General features: G+C 32.5%; 1 pseudogene; it reads left to right on the top strand.

Moving 5' to 3' along the window:
* Positions 1–2,888: 2,888 nt before the first annotated feature.
* On the top strand, positions 2,889–4,078 carry LOC133173899 (cholecystokinin receptor type A-like; annotated as a pseudogene).
* Positions 4,079–6,986: the final 2,908 nt, after the last annotated feature.

Below are 6,986 nucleotides of genomic sequence, written 5' to 3' on the forward strand. Positions count from 1 at the left end.
GCCCGCGTTTTTGCATATTCGAAAATTTATTTCAGAGGAGATAATGGTTCCTTGTTTCCAGAGTGGAGAAAGCAGTTTGGAGAAATTACTATGCTAGTAGTACTTCTCGGCGACACAGCGTATACCCTTTGAAGACTTGGCTTTTGAAGCCATACACCAACAGATCTACCCTTACAGTAACTCGGTTCACTTTCAATTTTTGTTTACTTAGCGCAAGACTGACCCTTGAAAATCCGCGTATTTTTAGAGCTTTACTTTCTAGCAGCCATGTTTACCGACTGATATTTTACATGCCAATGCATATACAACCATAACAACACTTAAAACGGAGATTGATGCAATACACATGACGAAAAACTTACATAAGTAAATTTGCTGCGTGTTCATACGACAAATTTTACACACGGGAGCAAATATTTTGCGACAACGTGTATGCAAAAGTTAATTTACACCTTGTCCTGACCAGGTGCAAATTTACTCAACTGTGCATAATTTGCATATGAGCAAATCAGTTCATACGACAAAAATTGCACATGTAAGTAAATTTACATATGTGTATAATATACTGAGGTATGCAAATCGTGTCGTATGAATGGGGTATAACAAATATCGCTGTGTTATTTGAAGTCGATACATACTATGATTATATACAAACTTTAATTAATTGTAAGTTTCATTTTCGTTTTTAAAAACTCTTTCTGTAAATTTCTGACATTTAAATAAACAGACATCTTTTAAATTGTCACACTTTCTTGTAATGTTAACTGAAAAAAAATATAGGAATAGCCTCTCTTATACAATATCAAACATAAAAACATGAAAAAGAAAAATGAAATCCAAAAAAGGCATTGTATTGCAAAAAATTAAAGCAAGATCTCTCATCCTACTAAAATGAAGTACAATTTTGTAGAATCAACCATTTATCTCCTTATAAACTATAGATGTTAGTACTCATTTAAGACCAAACATAAAATAAAGCCAAGACATTAAAGACTAGTGTCTAGCCTAAATTATTTACGTTTATTCATTTAAAATAGAATTTTTTAAACTAAAGGAACAAATAACATAAAAGCAAAGAGATTTTAACCGAGACTGTGGATATTATTGTTTCATCAGGTTGTTCGTCAATAGCTTGTCTCGTTTTAGAAATCGTTCGTACGTAGAGCATGCTCTTGCGTATCAAATCAAATGGGAGACATAAACTTCATATGCAGGTGATAATAGTATATTGCAACATGAATAAGGGAAGTTGACCATAGAAAAGTTGAACTCATCACATCATAAAGTTTTATTGTGAGGTTACCATTATAACACCCCACTCTTTTTGTAACGATATGCATCTTATATACGTTATTTGTCTTTCCAAGGAGTGTCACCTCAAATTTTTTTCTGATATTTGAAAATCTGATTTTTTTTTCCTTCTATAGAATAAAGGTAAACTCAGAAAAGTTTAAACTTCATGTATCCAATTTCAGGTACCAAGATCGTCGCCAAAGGGGTGTGTTGGGTGCAATCACAACCTCCTTTTAAAATTATAATCAAAAATATAATGTTTAAAACGAAAAAAATCATTATTCATCTGTTTAAAGTTATGGTTCTTGATTTTGCTTATATGTATACCAGGAAAGACTTCCGGAATACATGAGTACCCACTAAAATTGTACCAATTTATTTAACTCAACATTTTGCAAATTATATAGTCGATACAATGACCTTGTTTGCAAATACAATCTGTCGCTACGTCGAATGACTTTTTCATACAAATTGCTAGGCCATTATTTTCCCCTGAATTGTCCGTGGGGTTTTCTGTTTCCCGACAATAACAAGTTGTTACTGGTACAAAGTAAGCTAACTACTCCACTGCACCTGACCCCTTATCTGATAATTTAAGAGGTTCGTGTTTGATCTGCTCACAATTAATTGTATTGTTTCAATGAATTTTTCAGCTTGATTACAGTTCCATATCTATTAATTATTTGTAATTACAAACTAGCGTTGGGTCGTAGTTTCTCTGACATTTTTGATACCATTTGTTAGGTAATTGGTTTCATTCTAAATTTGACTACGGGGTACCTGATCAATTTATAGGGCTCATGGCGCGTCAATAGGGTATGTGACCAGTCAATAGGGTATGCTTACTCCGCCTAGGCACTTGATCCCACCTCTGGTGTTAGAAGTCCGTGTTTTTGCCCTGTTCACGATCTGTTTTGTTTACTGGATTTATGAGATTAATCACTGTTCATCATCTTCACATTTCGACAAGTATAACTTCGCTAGTCATAAAATTTATTCATTATCATTTAATATTCTATTATTTTAAAAGTGTTAAAAAATTTAGACAATTTCCCTTCACATTTCACTTTAAGGTGTACTAAATTTAGGTGTAATGTCAATTGGATTGAAACAAATTATTCTGATATAAAAAGAAAATAGGAAAAAACAGACTAGTATGGAATAAAATTCAAGGAAATAAAACAAGTTAGGAATGAACGGAAAGAAATGTGAAGATTAAATCTATTTTTAAAAATTTAAGTGGTGATGTTTAAAAAATCAATAATCTATACAACATCTAAAAACGTATTTTCATCTGTTTGACATTTGATGTTCAGAGAAGTATCATTAATTGTTTGTTTAACAGAAAGAATATGAGTGTTAATATATAATCATTTTAATCACAAAAGACGTTTTTAAATCCTTACTGAATTCTTGTCAGCAACATCACTCCAAGACCTATTTTGTAACAAAAATGAGAGCCCGGCGATAATTCTTTTTATTTGGAATATGCATTTTACTGAGAGAGAAATGTCTTGATACCATGCGCAAATAATTTTAAAAACTGCTTTCAACCAGGAAGGTCGTATTGAGGTCAAATATCCAGGCATTTAGAAATGGATAATGGTACGTCCATATCTGAGAAATTGGACACTTGGAATAATTTGTTAGCAAAAGGTTTAATTCCGAACAACGTGCTTTTGTCTTTGTATATTTTAGCAGGTCTTGTGGGAAATTTAACTGTTATCCTAATTTATGGTGTTAAAATGAAGGACAACAAAGAAGAGAGGTATTTTATTCCATATCTTGCTACAGCGGACCTGTGTGCCTCTTTCGTCTGTGCTTCATTTGGAATCGCCCTTAACTTAATGCAAGCCAAATTTGATAACACATACCTGTGTAAGACATGGTGGTTCTTTGCAGCATTTACAACATTTACTTCTATTTTGATTCTCTTGATAATTGCTGTACACAGATACCGCAAAATTTGTAAACCTCTTGAAAAACAAATGACAATGAAATGGAAGAGAATTGCTTTGTTTGTGGGGCTTGTAATAGCATTTCTTTTAGCTATACCTACGACTCATTCAATGGTTCAGTTCCATTTTCAAATGATGAAGAAGGGATCGTTGGGCTACGATGCAGCAGATTAAAGGCTGTCAGCAAAACGGGGTCCTTGATTTTCGGAGGCGTCCTTCTTCTAACAGCAGTTGCAATAATTATTGCACTTATTTGTCTTTATGCCAAAATAGGATATACTATTCTCAGGCATTTCACATTTATGAATACCATATACAAGAAAAAAGCCTCTTCGGACTTGGAACAATCCAAGAACATCGAGAAATCTCATGCCAGTGACGATCCAATTAGTGGCACAGAAAATGAGACCTATTCTATTGAGACAGACAACACAATATTATCCGGTATATGTTCTCAAACTTCCTTAGAGACAAAAGAAACGAGTTTTACAACAGATTTCACACTTAACAGGAAATCAAATCCTCATAAGTCAAGTGTAAGGCAACGGAAAGAGAAAGACAATCGGAGAGTTGTCTACAAATTTACCCTTATGTTTATGCTCATAACCGTCATTTTTCTAATCTGTTATATCCCAAAACTTATTATTATGTTAATGGAAGCAAGAAATCCAAACTTTTGGGAGCAATTTTCAGATTCTGCAAGAGCTGGCGTCTTGTTTGTGTATCGGATGTATATAATCAACAATATCACAAATCCATTTATTTACGCATTCCTAGACAGTATATTTGCAAAAGAAATCAAGAAACTGTTTAAAATTTGCCGATGAGGGAGAATATCAAATCACATGGTTACTTTTTAGTATGGACAATTTTTTTTATGTGAAAGTCCAGGCCTCAGGATCAAAATTTCAGTTACTCATAAAATGGATATTTATTTTTACTAAAATTGAAAAATCAAAATTAAAATCTTGAAAAGAAACTATTTTTTACATTTCAAATTTTATATTTTATATTCTCTATAGCAAAACTCAATGTACGAATTCTGACTTAAGTCTCAAACTGCTTCCGGATCCTTAAACCAGATCGATGGTTAAAAATTGGGACAGGAAGGAAGCTCTACGTCTGTCGAACCAACCATATAGAGCATTTGCAACCCCCCCCCCCAAACCAAAAAAAAACCGTTTTCCCTAAAAAATGATAAAACTTGTTTTTGCTTCAGAAAGAAATGCATAATTTAGAAGTTGAAAGCATATTTAACAATGTTTGAACATTTGTACATGACTTGAAAGCTTTCGATAAAAATTTCATATCTTTCAGATCTGTTTCCTTATTGCTGTATCCATAATAGTTAAACTCCAATTATTATACAGCAGATTCTAAAGAATATTTATTAGTTATCCTGCTTATAGTCTTTGTAGTTAGGTTTTGCCATGGAAAAAAACGCAGATAATAATAACGATATGTACAAGGTAAAGGAAATTTTATCATATTATGTTTATAACTGAGATTGATTTGAATCTGTGCAAACGTACAGGCATGATACTGAAATAAAAGTTTTAAATCACTGTATCTTATTTTATCAATTAAAACATTACATTTTGTAGATATATTATCACTTTTGAGATTTGTCAAGATTATCCATTACTACTGAGCACACCCATCCGGTTTTGAAATTTTTAAATCATATTAATAGTTGAATTTCCAGAGGCCTATGCTTTTATGCCCATTTCACAGATTTGTGTTGTTGGAGGTTTTTTGAGATGGTCACTGTTTGTTATTTTCACCTATTTCATTGATAAGGATTTTAATTCTTTAAGGATAAGCCTAAAGCATTTCATATAAAGATCATATAATTTTCTCTTTTTCTTAAAATTGTTTAACTTAAAGAAAAATAGCTATACAGGAAACAAATAGAGTCTAACAAGCGTTATGCATGCATTTATCAGAAGAAAAAAATTGGTAAGACACGTTTTTCCTTAGTATATCTTACCAATGGTTATTCTCTATCATCTTCAAAAACCAATGGCAATTTACATAAAATTTTTATTCATTCATGACAGCATGAAGGAAAACATACACTCGGTTTACTTGTTCACTATTTATAGCTTTTAATCTCTCTCTCTCTCTCTCTCTCTCTCTCTCTCTCTCTCTCTCTCTCTCTCTTGGACATTTATAGCTATTTTTGTTTTATTCTTTATTATTGTTTATCAGTATTTTCACATTAGAAGGAAAACAATTGTTGATGAACAATTTATTACAAGCAAAAGATTTTCCATTAGGATTTTTTTTCGTATAAGCAGCTATGGTTAACATTAGCCTAAATACAAGCATAAAAGTTTCCTGAATGAAAAAGGTGAAGATAACGAATAGTGATCGATCAAAAGAAAAAATCCACATACAATACAAATGCTGTGAAGTGGGCATAAAACACGGACCCCGAAAATTCCAGAGTTGGAATCAGGTGCCTAGGAGGAATAAGCATTCCCTGTTGACAGATCACACCCGCCATGAGCCCTATGTATTGATCAGGTAGACGGAATATTCCGTAGTCTAATTCATTAAAAAAAAACAAAGGCCTCATACAATTGGTATGAAACACGTCAGGCAAAATACGACTCACTGATAGGTTACATCTGCTAACAAGGTCATTATAACGACCATAGAATTTACGAAATGCTGACTTTAAACGAGGTTTTTGAAATTCCCGTAACATCAACTTATCTGTCAGTAACATGCCTCAGTTTAAAAATTGATCGCACTCGAAGTATGCTCTTAAGTATAGAATAAGATGGAAGATGTAAACACCATATGCAGGTGATAGGTGATGCAGGTGATACTACATAAATAAACGACAGAAAGGCTGAAGTCCTCTTGCCTGTCATACAATTTACTTATTATAGTCATCTATAGTCAGTAAAACATCCAAATATGCAACAGATGTGGCAGACTCTGTGGTGTCTTTTATTTCAAGTTCGCTGGGATATATCGAGTTGACATATGACTGGAAGTCGACGTATGACTGTTAATTGATAATACGTCGTCGATATATCTAAATGTCGAGTTGAAAGCCACAGCAAGTGGGGTTTTTTTCTCAAGCTTTCAAATATATTCTGCGTTATAGTAATATAAAAACAGATCGGCTAATAAAAGAGCACAATTAATGCCTATCGAATTTCCAACAGTTTGTTGGAAGACTCCAAAAATGTTGTCAATGAGGAACTCCAGCATCCTTTTAATATCAACCTCAGAGTACTTGTGTGTAGAATCAGAGTGATATTTAACAAATTTTTTGATGACTAATCTAAGAAAATTTCCGACTTCCATTTTTATCGAAGAAGCAGTTGTCTATGATATCAAAAAGCCTTATTTTTAACTTATCGTAAGAATGATTGTAAAAGTGTAGAAAAGTCGTACGTTTTGATGTTACTGACTTTTGAATAATTTAGCGATTTTAAATTTTTTGAAAAGTTCTTTGGAGTTTTTGAAAACCGATTAATGATTGATTACTACTGTAACAATAATCTGATGTATATATTCAAAGACATATCTAAAAATAAAAATAATAAAAAATGAATTGACAGGTTAGATTGAGCCAAACATTTGGACGTAAACATTTGACGTTTTACTAACCAGTCCAAATTTCACACATCTGAGATAATTTAAAAATTAAATATAAACAATCAAAAAGACGGAAAGATGGGGAGTAAAACGAGACCACCTATTCAAAGAGAAACA

Source organism: Saccostrea echinata, unplaced genomic scaffold (assembly GCF_033153115.1).
Source record: "Saccostrea echinata isolate AGI-Se365-2 ecotype Australia unplaced genomic scaffold, CSIRO_AGI_Sech_v1 ptg000056l, whole genome shotgun sequence".
Classification (NCBI taxonomy): Eukaryota; Metazoa; Mollusca; class Bivalvia; order Ostreida; family Ostreidae; genus Saccostrea; species Saccostrea echinata.